We start from the raw sequence: 13443 nt of genomic DNA on the forward strand, positions 1-13443 counted from the left end.
TGCGTCAGTCTTAGTTAGCATAAGGATGTAGCTTCAGTTTTATATAGCCTGGTTCCTGCTGCTCCCTCTGGAGTCAGTAACCTTGTCCTCTTGTCTTAATTAATGGCTCTTCACCAGGCTGCTAATGAAGAGCCTGGCTGTCACATCAACCTCTGGTGTGATGCGCAGTCTTAACAGTCTTTCCAATGAAGTCAGTCAGCTAAATTATGACCATGCAACATCGTTGACATATTTATGTCTGAGAACTGTTCCATGTCTGTAGATAAAAGGCCTTAAATCAGAGCAGTCAACTCAGTCAAACTTCTGCCTGTTTGCAGAGGATGTTGTTATGATGCTGTGTAAAGCCCTTTGAGACAAACTGTTTGTAAAAACAGGCTATACAAATAAAATTGCCTTGCCTTGCCTGTTTAGTTTCACTATCACAACACACTGACGTAGAAAACAGATATTTGACATACGAGTGCTTACTGAATAGCATTAGGCCAAGTTATTCTATTCTATTCTATTCTATTCTATTCTATTCTATTCTATTCTATTCTATTCTATTCTATTCTATTCTATATATTGTTAGCCCTGGGATAGACTGGCGACCTGTCCAAGGTGTACCCCGCCTCTCGTCCTAAGTCAGCTGAGATAGGCTCCAGCTCCCCCGCGACCCTAGTGAGGATAAGCGGTACAGAAAATGAATGAATATATAATGATATTATATTGTATAATATTATATTAGAACAGCACAATGGCAAGAAAAGAAGAGAGAGAGAGCATAGGGCAGAGCTTGTATTCACAACCCAGTGAAATACAGTTATGAAAAATGTTCTGGCAAACTTGAAAACACTTCGCATGAATATGTCTCAAGCTATTTGCGGATACAAAATATGAAAATGAGTGTGTTTATGAGCCAGTTCTTTCCAGGAGAGCCAGCTCCAGACCTGGGGCCATGCTGGAGTTATTGACCAGTGCGGCTGCCGGGGTGTGTGGAAGCAGAGCATTGATGAGAGGAGGCAGTTTAAAGCATGACTGTGGATAGATCACAGTGGTATGTGTGGGTGGGTGTGCAAAGGAACAAAGTGCATTTGATTTGTGCTTTATGAGGTGCTACATTCTCAGAATACTGTACAGTATGTTAACTGGTCCGTAGCTTTTATAGGCTATTAGCCTCAGACTGATGTCAAAATGAAAAACCCCAGAACTCTAACACTGCTACAAACCGTATAAATAAAGTCCTCTTTATTGTGCACGAGTGTGCGCATGTGTCAGCCCCAAAGTCCTACAGTACTTAAAAGTCATGCAGTGACATTCAAATATAGCCTGCAGTGAAGACATAATTATGTTGTTGTACTATTACAGATAAATCCACAAACACTTTCCCAAAACAAAGAGATGCAATGAGCAGGAAATAGTAAAACTAACTCAAACTATGAAAACACAAAGAACATGTGTAGTGCTGCTGCGCACAAACACACACACACACACACACACACACACACACACACACACACACACACACACACACACACACACACACACACACACACACACACACACACACACACACACACACACACACACACACACACACACACACACACACACACACACACACAGCCTGCAAGGAGCAACAAGCTGTGACCTTTGACCTCTGAACATCCCTGAAGCCCTGACATCACTCATCATTTGGCTCATAACAGGAAACAGCTTCAGCCTTCAAATGCTTCCCCAGTGAAATATATGAAACACCCCTTTAGTAGACTGTGAAGATTTATGAAACACGTTCTTTCTTTTTTAAGCATAATATACATGTTATTTTCAAACTCAGAGGTTATACAATACTTTACATGCTTTTTCTTTGTATTCCAGATGCCTCCTATCACAGAATACGGTGTAATGTTCCATTATGTCCTGTGTTTCCAGTCTTTACCATCCCCTCATGCCACTGTAGTTGTTCATAACGCAACTCTTCCAATGCTCTTATTTGGACAATAAGCAGAGATCAGCTTTGCTTCTATCTTGGTTTCATCCTTAAACTTGTGCAAACTTTGCAGTGCAATTATCCACACCAGAGTTTCCCCCGGGAGTAAAAAGCTCTGAGGCTTATCAGCACCTCCGCGGTCATGAGATCGGGTGCGTATTTTGATATTAGAGAAATTAGTTCAGGTCCCAGCCAGAATCTGAAAGTCCCACTGGGCTTCAGCTCTAGTTTCCATACAACCTTATTTGACCGTTTGTGTCACAGTGGCAGCAGCTTCTCCTGGGGGATCCCGAGATGCTGGAGACTGTCCTCCCAAGAAAAACAAGCCAGTAAATGCCCTGAAACAGCACACGGCCTGTTCACTCAGTCAACAAGGCCCTGCCTTTAATGTTGAATCCTGTTTGTTGGGTGCAATGGAGGCTTCATATGATATCATCATAGGGAGGAACAAGGAAGGTGGGGATTTTTTTTGCTCACAGCCTCTCCAACCTGAACCTGAACAACCTTCACTTCTCTCTTCCTTTTTTCTCTAATTATCTTTATCAGTAGAAACACTGCAGCTAACGATGACATTGGTATTTGTAACAGTCTATTGGGATGAGCAAGCCACAGGTGTTGCTGATTTTGAGGCACACGTTCCTTTGACAGTGACATGCAGATCTGTTCTTTGAATTGTCTATAGTAAGAACAAAATAAATCTGTTTTTTGATTAACAGTGAACTTTTGTTTGGACAGCGGTACCCATGCACGCATAAAGTTAACGGTTACTTTCCTTTATTGAGTAGTAAACATTAATTAACTGCTTACTAATAGGCTACATTAATTAATGTGTTTCCTAATCCTAAGTAATACATAATAATGATTGTTAATAGAGCTGTAAACGGTTAATTAATGCTTAATAATGTACAAACTAACGTTAATTAAGGGACCCTGAAGTGATTTTTCATGCCACTGTCACCAATATTTGCTCTTGGATCTCTATAAATGAAGTTTATAAAGACAAGATTTCAACCTCCTCAACTTGAAAAGTGCCTTCAAAGTGCAGCTCCTGTCACCTAACAACCAAAACAACATGAGGTAGCAATTCTTTGCTCTGTATTCTTCATCCAGGTTGTAACTGTCAGTTGTGTTGATAGTGAGTAGCTCCAGGCCATGCAAACAGGACTGTCCCGTTCTGATGTCGTAGATAAAGAAATGTCTTTTTGTGATTCTGGACTGCTCCCAAATCCACTGATGAAATCATTCCTGTCTTTGTTTCTCCAGTCTCACTTAACCTGGATAAATATATTTTCAGATTGTTTTGATCCTCGCTGGCCCGTCTTAATCTTATAATCCTTGGCAGCCATAGGAATGCGGTTTTGAAGAGAGACGAACCAGTACCATAAACCATAAACCACGGTCAGACTTAACCCAGATCCCGTTGGTTCCTCCGCGATGGCCCCCGCACAGCTGCAGTCCAACTCTCACAGCTGTGTGATAAATCTGATAAAAAAAAAACCCAGCAAAGCTTCACTAAGTGCAGAGTTCATTACAAATGACACAAGCCTCAAGTGCCTCACAGCTGTGGCACGATGCCTGCGTGACATCATCTCTCCTTTTTTCATCCCGCAGATCTAATTTGTTTGGCTGGTATCAGACGTGAGGGAGCTGGTATGCAGTGACCTGGAGTGACTCGGCGAAGGCTCTTGTCGTGAAGGATTCCTAACACGCCTTGTGTCTTAATGCCTGATCCCTTTGGCTGCTAAGTCGCGCGTCGCAAGAAGCTTAACCTTGCCTGAGTACCCATTGTTGAGCACTGCTCCGGGCCTGGTGTGTCGGGCCCTAGAGAAGATGACTGGACTGTGAGGGTGTGTGTGTTTATGGATGCAGGTCCTGTTGTTTTCTGAAGCAAACGAAATGTATACCTATGACTCAAGAAAGTGTGTTCCCAGTATAGACACAAGTGTGAGGGTTGGGTGATGGTGGTGTATACAGTGACATGCAAAAGTTTGGGCACCCACCGTTGGTTGAAGTTTCTGTTAATGTGAACAGTTAAGTAAGTGGACAGAAAATTATAAAATGATCTCAAAAAGGCATAAAATTAAAGGGATAGTACATGTAGATTGGCCCATTGCCATAATCTGTCTGCATAATCCCTATAGTTTTAGGAGTAGGTTCATTACCTTTAATTGTCGGTGCAAACTGTTTTTAGAACGGCGGAGCAGAGCCGCGAGCTGCTTAGAGCTACGCTATGGAGGCTCATGGGTTTCCCTCATCAAACTCATCAAATACACAATCCAACAACTCCAAAACGCTCTGGTGGACAAATTGCTTTTCACTTCAAGTCCCATGCAGCCAGGCTCATCGCTCATCACACTTACTTTCTCCTGGGAACAGTTTAATTGAGTTGTGTTTGCAGAAGTGTGGTCAAATTGATGGAGATGTTTTTCTCTTTCTTTTCTGAATTTGCTGTATTTGTGTATCTGCATGTGTTTTCCTAAGTTGCTGTGCTGTTGTTGGCAGTGACACTGTTTGGACAATCCCCTGACCTCAATCTCTCATAGGGCAGGAGTGTGTATGTGTGTTTGGATGAGTTTGTTGTATGACGCGTGTATAAAGCCATGTCAAACATCAGCCCAGTCGCCACAGAAACTCTGGAATTGCACCATACGTGTGTGTGTGTGTATGTGTGGGCCCATTGCATTCAGAGTATATTAGGAGTCCAGTTTGACTTGCACAGCTCTTGAAATTCTCATCATCAACTGTGAAGTGGAACATTGGATTAAACACATCTGAACATGTTAAATTAGTGTGCCAGCTAATTCATTTCTTCAGGTCATGATTCTTCAAGTGGGTATGCCACATTTGGCTCGGTATGAGGAAACCCTTCGGCAACAAGATCCACCAATAGTTTAGGTAAATCTTTGCAGTGTTCACAGCGATGAGAAATTCCTCAGACATGCTCACAGCTCAGTGAGACTCCACTTTCTCACAGTGGTGCTCCGGGTTCAATGCTCGTTCACAAAGCGACAATGCTAAAGCTTTAAGTCTGCTTCATTTCTCTGCTGTTGGATCATGACACATGGCGGAGATCCACCAGGACTCCAGCTGATGAAGTTCATGGTTGGAGGATGAACCCTGAGGCCACCAGAGCATTTAACACTAGAGCGGCCAAGATGGTCTCACAGATTGTTTGGGTTTTTCTTTTGTGAATAACTTTGTTACATTAGTCCATGACTTTTCCTAAATATATGTGTTTGATGGTTTCTGAAGCTTACAACTCATTAAAATGAAACAAACTTGATTTCTGAGCATTTATACCTTTATACCGGCCAATAGCAGTCCTACAGAATGCTGCATATAAACTGCAGTAATAGACATTGTGTCCAGCTGGGGTCACAGCAATTATTACAATGTTTCCATTTCATGTTTTTCATGCATCTATTTTTTTTTCTCACTTGTATGTTTTCATACTATCACCATTATTTTTACCAGTATACTGTATGTGAATCGGAAGCGAGTGAGCGAGCAAGTGAGAGAGAGAAAGAAAGAAACAGAGGAGACACCAGGCGTGTACCGGAAAAGAATGAAACGGGACGGTTAGAAATGAAAAGAGGAAAATCACAAAATACAGGACACTTGTATGTCCAGGAGACTTGTCTCCTCAGGATGTGAACGAAGGAGGATCTGATGGTGGCTCAGGTAGCGATGATCCATGCAGACACTTCACAAACTTTATTTTGTAGGCTTAAGACAGACTGGATGATGATTGTGTTGGATAGAAAGTGCCATATAGTCACCCTAACTGATTATATTGACTATATTGAAAACGTAGCCCTACCTATAATAAATCTCTCGGCTGCTGTCCAGTCTGGTAATATCGTGTCTCTGTGGGTGTAAGATACGTCATCGCCAGGTAGAACAACTGTAAAACACCTGGAGTTGATAACAAACTGATCTAGTAAAAATAAAAATCCAGTGAACAGTGACTGTGACTCGACAGAGAGGATGAAGAGATCAACTGGCAAGTGAAACAAAAGGGGTATAACTCAAAGAGGGATGGAGGCATGGGAAATATGTCAATATTCTATAAATATTCACACACAGAGACAGTGTTTTACTTATGTCTCATTCATTTTAAATATATCCTCACACTGGGGGGAAGTGTTTTGGACCCTACTGTTTATAGATACATTTCCCTACAGGCTTTGGAATATGCATAAGGAAGTCATGGGATCCATAAAATGATTACAGTTTTTCCACCAGGGCAACACGTTTCATGGAGATGCAGAAACATCTGTCTGTTTGTGTGTGGTGGCACCGGAGAAGGAGAGGATCAAAGACTGCAATAGAGGAGTCAGTGCAGAAAGTCTGTTCATGCTCTCTCCAGAAAACCTTTGTACCCAAACATAAATCCTCCTTTTAGTGTGCGTAGGAGGGAAACTATACATTTTAGTGAAGTTTGTCTAGTAGCCAGAAGTAGTGATTAACGGCCTCATCCCTACGTGAACCAGAGTATAATTAATGAGATTCCTCATGGTGATCTGTCTGCTTGAGAGAGTGCAGTTGCCATTTTTTGTTACTCGCTAAGATAAATATGAGATTTTATGGCCAAAACTGGTTCACTTGCTGTGAGAGACTCAGACAAGGTATTATTTAGAGTGACCGGGTTATGACTCCACTTGAACATGAACTAAAATAACATTATGTCAGAGACTTATGGGAACAGGAGGGGATATCTGTCTCTCTGAAGCTGAGAGCTCACATTTCCAGCCCCGTCCTGTGTGAGGGTGTGATGAGACAGAGGATAGAGGAGCAGACCATGACACACTGTAAAAACTTTCATTATTAAATCCTGTAGCTGAACTGTTAAGTGTGAAAAACCTAAACACACAAAGGACTGATTCCACCCGGAAAAAAAAACACATCATAACAAGATTATGGAAATGGAGGAAAGACCACTGTAAAAATAATTTACAGTATGTAATGTGATTTTTCAAGGCAATCTGAGATGTTTGTGCTGTGGCTTTTAGATATATTATGAAAACAAGAGTGATAGCTATTGAACTCCCCATGTACCATAAAGTAGCATTATAGAAGTCCCCCTGGTATCAGCTTCATCCCTGCTGCATTAGTGCGGTCAGACAGTCTGTCAGACAGTCCACAGGCGCTCTGCACATTTCTTAACTTGTTTTCACACTTTGTTTCTGGTCCGTCAGTCTGTCTGCTTTGGCCCCAACTGAAATATTAACAACTTAGATCAGATTAGATCATATAAGGGCAAATGTACCTCTATTGATCCCCAGTAGAGGAAATTAAAATTTGCCACAGCAGCACAGAAGAACAGCATCACAATGGGAAACATGTAAAGAGAAATAAAATAAGAATAAAAACAGAATTCAAAAATATAATGATTAAAATAAAAGTCTGTTTACAGTAATGTATGCATGTGTCATACAAACACAAACACTAGATACAAACACTGCAAAATCAGACAACAACCTCATCAATATGACAGTGGATTCACTGCAAAAATCACAAGGCAAGTGTTTCACAAACAAAGACGTCACAGATCCAGCTAAAGGCTAAGTTAACAGTGTGTATTTTCAATAATATATATAATGTCATACAATATTACAAAACAAACTTAGCTGTCAAACACTACTAACATATACCACCAGTAGTTTTTCCTCAGTCGATGTGAGGGTCTGAGGACAGAGGTTGTTGTCATGATGGGTTGCATGATGCTGTGTAAAGACCTTTGAGACAAACTGTTTGTAGAAATTGGCTATACAAACAAACTTGCCTTGCCTTCTAACGTCAAGATGCATTGAACAAAAACATGTCCCGGCCAGGTCCGTCCCTTCTTTGTGTCCCTGAAAACAGGTGTTGTGAGTAATTGCAGCACATGATGTAGTGTATCATTGTGTTTTATTACAATGTGTTGAGCTATAAAGCTAATACTTGCAACTGTCTTTAACCCAAACCTGGGTCCAAAGTGTTCAGTTACTATGACTCAATCCATAACTCCAAACCACATCGTACTTGGTTTTTATGAACCAAGATTAAATCTAAATGCACGGTAATCATCAGTCCAAAGTGACTCCAACTCACTCTCTGGTCCGGCCCCAAACGGCCCCATCTCCATCCCATCCCAGACTAATTATAGTTCCTGGAGACATCTAGAAGGAAGCATCACTATTTCAGACAGGTATCCAAACTCACCTCTTCTTAGCACTTCACTGTGTGCTATGTGCACTGTTTGTAGTTGTGCTCTGTGTTCTGGTCTCATTCTGGTCACAATAGTTCTTCTGTCCTGTATTAGATGCACATTGTTGCTGGTGCACATTTTCAATGCTGCAATTTTGTTTGTTGTTGTTGTTTTTCTTTTTGTGGTGTGATATCATGTGGTGCTTTTATTTCTGCCTACACAGCCAGAAGCCAATTTCCCTTTAGAATAAACATTAATCAAATCAAATGACAAAGCTCTGCAATGACCTGGTTTTTCTGTTTTGAAGTAGAAACCTGATGATCCATGGTGGATTCAACTCTGCTCTGAAAACCGCCCAGACAATAAAAAAACAAGCACATTGAGACATATTTACACACAAATATGAATGAAATGTTTTGTGGTTTATGATCTGAAGGAGAAAAATGTCTGGTAAGAAGCTTTTATGCAAGTTTTTACTGGCCCTCTTTCTCTATTTGTTTATTATCCCTCTGTGGAATTTAGAATATTGGACATAATAAATTCTCTAAAACTCTGTGATGCACATACTCAATCAGACATGGGTCGATTTACATTTTGAAATGCTTATGCAGTCATATTTTATCTCAGTCAGGCCCAGCTGTTCAAACTGAGCCCACCTTGGATTCCTCACCAGATGAAAACAAAAGCTCTTGAACGTGTTTACTCGAACGCCGGCTCGACCCGGACTGTTCAACTGGAGAGCCACACAAACAGACAAGAGTTAGCTCTATTTGCTGATCAACACTGCACAGACAAACATCCTCTACCAAAATAGAGACCTGTCAGATTAATTTCATTCTCAGGGAGATTTAAATGGCTCAGGGGTGAGGAGAGCAGGGTGAGGAAGGGAGACACACAAGGCCTCTTTTTATTGAACACATTCTCCCGATTTCAATGGTTTTAAGGAACATGTTTGGCTCGACGACGCAGCAGACATCCATTCACTGTGCTGGAGTCTGAGTCTGTGGCGTGACTGGTCACTGGGTGTTTAGGAAGCACAGTTAAAGGGCAGAATGAAATGATTAGGATTTTGTTGATATTTTTATATTTTTTATTTTCTGGCTTGTCACTATTTGTTCCAGCATATTCAAAATAAATTTAGACCAACCAACTAATCAATTAAACTGATAGTCCTGGTTATTAGACAGGGTTGAATTGCTTGATATAACCAAGCTGACTTTGAGGTCAGTATTTCAGATCAGGTCTTGGTTTAGAGGAGTGCCAGCACAGAGGCTGAGTGAATGGGGTCAGCAGAAGAACCTGCTCTCGGCCTACAGACAGAAGCTCAGCTGAAGCCTAAACCTTATCGTACCTTTAAGATTGGTTCTGGTATCAAACAGCACAACTATGCTCGGCAGAATAATACAGTGTGAGCTGCAGTTGTGCTTGTGCACAGTAATAAAGAAATACTTCACAAACCTACAAGGCTACCTACCTAAAAACTACTGTACATACGGACTTACTGTGCCCATCTCATTCACATTGAAGAGTCTCAGACTTTTTTATGAATATGCATCTTTATCTATTTATCTCTATCAGCCATACTGTAACATTATGAGTCTATGCATTATCATTATAAAAGAGGCCACTGTTATTGAAAAATATTGTCTCCATGAAGAGGTGTAGAGGGAATGCAACACTGTTCAGGTAGGTGTCACATGTCAAAGTAACATAAATACTATCTAGGCTTTTAAATCACTTCATAAAACCCACTTTTATAGACTTGCTTTATGTGATGTCATCCTCTTCTTTCTATCATCTCACTATTATCTCACAGTTTTACTCAGGTGCTCTTAGTTTTACTTTGTACCTTCTTCTGTTTTAACTCTTCTATCCCATCTTTTCCGTCTTATATCTCATCTTATCTCCTTTTATCATGTATACCCCCCTTTTATTTATTTTATTTCTTAATTTGAGTCCTCCTGGTCTCAGTCTGTGTTGGGTTCTCATATTGTCTGTGTTGCTGTATTGCTTGGGCAGTCCATTTTCCCATGATTATTACAGTAAGTTGCCACTTACTTTCATAGGATTCAAACCAGGTCAATAAATGTTTTTATACCCTCTAGAAAACACAAATACGTCATCTTTTTCACCATGTGCGGAGTGCATTTCAGAGCACATTAATAAGAAACTGAGGAGTACTGTACCATCAACTGCATGAACAAAAAAATAACAAAATAAAATAAATATAAAAACTACACAAAAAAGAAATACCAACAACAATGAAATTAGGGTTACCATGGCTGTGCATACATTTTTTTTTTTTCAAAATAAAAGTCCAACATGCATGTCAAATATTATTGATTTATTTTTTTGACCAGCTGTTCGGCTACCCACCAGTGGTCTACTCTAATATGTCCTGTATCTTAGATTTCACATACTGCATGTGTGTTCTGAGACTGGTTAGTATTCAGTTAAACAGATGAGTTTACAGTAAGTGTGACACTGGTGAACATTTTTATTGGGTGTGTTCTTAAAAGTGACTTTCTGTTAGATTTATGGGTCTAGGTAGAAATTTTAAATTTGATTTGTGATATCAAATGGTGGTGATACAGATTTTTGCTCTGTGACAGGTTTTAGAAACTGTGTGATATATAAAGTTTTGTTGTGCATATATGTTCTTTTGAAAAAAAAAATTGTAATAATGTCTTCCTCATGCCATTGGATGATGGTTCAAGAGTCATAGTGGAAATTACTTTTATGATTCTGAATGATTCTGTGCATCTCATAAAAACTGTATTGTTTATATTGTCAGTTTTGGTCTGTGTGGTTCCTCTGAATGTTAGTCAGGATTTAAATACCGAACTTTAGGTAAAAAAAAAAAAAGGTAATTGTTGAGTCATGTTGTTTCAGTGTCAGGCTGTTGATTACTGTTATGCCTGTTCAAATTAGACCTGACAGTTCAGAGGTGCAGCACAAAGACAGTGTGTGTGTGTGTGTGTGTGTGTGTGTGTGTGTGTGTGTGTGTGTGTGTGTGTGTGTGTGTGTGTGTGTGTGTGTGTGTGTGTGTGTGTGTGTGTGTGTGTGTGTGTGTGTGTGTGTGTGTGTGTGTGTGTGTGTGAGCGCGCCTCTGCTCCAAGAGAAAACACCACTCCTTATGGTTTCTCGCCCACTTCTGTCTCCCTCTCTTCCACACACACTTAGACATCCATACATACATAGACCCAGTGGGTGGTCACTCAGCAGCGTTTAACTCCAGATGTTCTCAGTACACGCCCACTCCGCCGCGACCCCACACCTCAACAAGTCTCACCTGCCAATCATGTGGGTGAAAAGCACCATTTCCTGTTTCCTCCCCTCCTCTCCCCTGATGAGTGTGTCCACAGCAGAGCGGCCTCAGCCTCTGCCCCGTATACAGGCTGCTCATTGTCGCCCCAATTTACTTGCTCCGTGTGGGGCGGCTTCTCTCAACCACTGCCAATGTCAATACTGAATGAACCGAGGCTTTCGTAATCTCTTAAGACTTTCAACAGGTTTTTTTTTTTTGTCTTCCTCTTTTGATCAAACATTTGGCAACGCCTCTGTTTTTCTTCTGCCTTCCAATGTAAGGGATGTGTGCCAGCAGCTATGATGCCAGGCAACACACTGACAGAGACTCATCACAGGCTGAGACACTTGTAGTCATTTGTTTCACAGACCTTTTGCTTCAACTATTGATCATTGATTTGTGTATCTATAAATTGGTCATGCTTGTTTTAACTCTTATGCCAGGAGCTCAGTGCCTGCGTTGTGTGAGCGGCTCACATCGCTGAGCTGCTATGGAAAAGCTGCTGCTCCAGCTTTGTCTTCTTGCAAGTGGTGAAAGAATAAAGAAAAATGATTCAACTATAGTGGAAATGTTGCTGCTATGATGTGAATATGATATTAAAGGGATAGTTCAACATTTTGAACACCTATTGCCAAAATCCCTATAATCATAGCAGTCGATGCATGTTGCAGAGACGTGAGCTGCTCAGTGAACACAATGGAGGTGAACGGTACAGGTCCCCTGCCCCTCATCAAACTCATCAAATACACAATCCAACAACTCCAAATCACTCTTGTGGAGAACTTGTGAGCTACATATTCACAAATACTCTGAACTACGTGCGCTTGAAATCACTCCGCCCAGCAGCCGTGTCTGGAATGTAGTTCCGGCTGCATTTGCCTTGAAAACAACTCTGTCTCGTAATGTTATACTATTATTTCAGAGCGTGGTGAGTGTGCAGGTCACAACTTGTCCACAAGAGTGTTTTGGAGTGTGTTTTTGATGAGTTTGATGAGGGACAGGGGACCTGTACCATTCACCTCCATTGTGTTCACTGAGCAGCTCACGTCTCTGCCCCGCGGATCTCAAAAAAACATGCACTGACAATTAAGGTAATGAACCTACTGCTATGACTATAGGAATTATGGCAATAGGCGAATTTGCCAAAATGTTGAACTATCCCTTTAAAAGATCTTCTCTCACGTGATACAGTTGTGACACATGTTCATGGTCTCACAGTTTTTCAGGCCTCAGAACAACGAAAAAAACAAAAAAAAACAAAACAATTAAAACCGTGTGAAACATGCAAAGTCAGTCTGTCTCTTCAAAATTGAGCAACTGTAAGACTTAGACACCAGATTTTTGGTATTTAAATAAAACCTTCACTGACCTGACACAGACTGTGCTACAGCTACAACAGGAGTTGGTGTTACAGTAACTGTGCTATACGTTAATTTTGTTAGTAGTGAACTGTGTGGACACAATGAGGCTCATGTGTGGGGAACAGATTAACTGTTCTGAGAACTGTAATACAAATTCTGAGAATGAGGGGGAAATTGAGAAAGCTGTGATTAGACTTTGGTGATTAGACCTCATACAGTAGGTGTCATTATACTATGAGAAATGGAGACAAGTCTGCAAAGTATATGAGAGGCCCAGTGGTGGTCGTCCTGGAGACGGGAAGACAGAAGCTGGAGATCTGGGTGTGCTGATGAGCTTGGCCTGAGTTGATATGAAGACCAGAGGTGGAGGAGGTTGCAGCAAATAAACTGATATAACTCTGTGAAATGAGATTGTGGTGAGATCTGATCTGTTGCAGAACACCTTCCACATTTCCCACATTAGATTTACACAAAAGCGGTTCAGACATGCTGTCAACAGTCTATTGTTTCCCAACACAGATTAACTTTTCTAATTGTCTCACTGCAAACATCCACTGTGTCAACACAAACGTTTTTACCACAGAAGACATTTTCTCATTGTGGTAATTTCTCATCA

This window comes from Trachurus trachurus (assembly GCF_905171665.1).
Source record: "Trachurus trachurus genome assembly, chromosome: 23".
In the NCBI taxonomy this organism is placed as follows: Eukaryota; Metazoa; Chordata; class Actinopteri; order Carangiformes; family Carangidae; genus Trachurus; species Trachurus trachurus.